Source organism: Trichosurus vulpecula, chromosome 8 (genome assembly GCF_011100635.1).
Source record: "Trichosurus vulpecula isolate mTriVul1 chromosome 8, mTriVul1.pri, whole genome shotgun sequence".
Taxonomy (NCBI): Eukaryota; Metazoa; Chordata; class Mammalia; order Diprotodontia; family Phalangeridae; genus Trichosurus; species Trichosurus vulpecula.
Window position 1 is genome coordinate 221,105,383 of NC_050580.1, and position 1,360 is coordinate 221,106,742.

A 1,360-nucleotide genomic window follows, 5' to 3' on the forward strand; every position below is an offset into this window, starting at 1 on the left:
ACTTATATATACACATATATATATGTATATATACACACAAACATATATATATATATATACACATATATATATATATCCATATTCCCTTCAGCTACCCTAATACGGAGGTCTCATGAATCATACTTGTCATCTTTCCATGTAGGAATGTAAACAAAACAGTTCAACTTTAGTAAGTCCTTGAAATTTCTTTTTCTTGGTTACCTTTTCATGCTTCTCTTGATTCTTGTGTTTGAAAGTCAAATTTTCTATTCAGCTCTGGTCTTTTCATTGAGAAAGCTTGAAAGTCCTCTATTTTATTGAAAATCCATATTTTGCCTTGGAGCATGATACTCACTTTTGCTGGGTAGGTGATTCTAGTTTTAATCCTAGCTCCATTGACCTCCAGAATATCATATTCCAAGCCCTTCGATCTCTTCATGTAGAAGCTGCCAGATCTTGGGTTATTCTGATTGGGTTTCCACAATACTCAAATTGTTTCTTTCTGGCTGCTTGCAGTATTTTCTCCTTGATCTGGGAGCTCTGGAATTTGGCGACAATATTCCTAGGAGATTTCTTTTTGGGGTCTATTTGAGGAGGCGATCGATGGATTCTTTCAATTTCTATTTTGCCCTGTGGCTCTAGAATATCAGGGCAGTTCTCCTTGATTATTTCTTGAAAGATGATATCTAGGCTCTTTTTTTGATCATGGCTTTCAGGTAGCCCAATAATTTTTAAATTATCTCTCCTGGATCTATTTTCCAGGTCAGTGGTTTTTCCAATGAGATATTTCACATTGTCTTCCATTTTTTCATTCCTTTGGTTCTCTTTTATAATATCTTGATTTCTCATAAAGTCACTAGCTTCCACTTGCTCCAGTCTAATTTTTAAGGTAGTATTTTCTTCAGTGGTCCATTGGATCTCCTTTTCCATTTGGCTAATTCTGCCTTTCAGGGCATTCTTCTCCTCATTGGCTTTTTGGAGCTCTTTTGCCATTTAAGTTAGTCTATTTTTTAAGGTGTTGTTTTCTTCAGTGTATTTTTCAGTATTTTTTTGGGTCTCCTTTAGCAAGTCATTGACTTGTTTTTCATGGTTTTCTTGCATCCTTCTCAATTCTCTTCCCAATTTTTCCTCTACTTCTCTAACTTGCTTTTCCAAATCCTTTTTGAGCTCTTCCATGGCCTGGGACCAGTTCATGTTTTTCTTAGAGGCTTCTGTTGTAAGCTTTTTGACTTCTGTCTTCTGTCTGTGTGTTTTGGTCTTCTTTGTCACCAAAGAAAGAATCCAAAGTCTGAGAGTGAATCTGGGTGTGTTTTCACTGCCTGGCCATATTCCCAACCAACTGACTTGACCCTTGAGTTTTTCAGCGGGGTATGACTGTTTG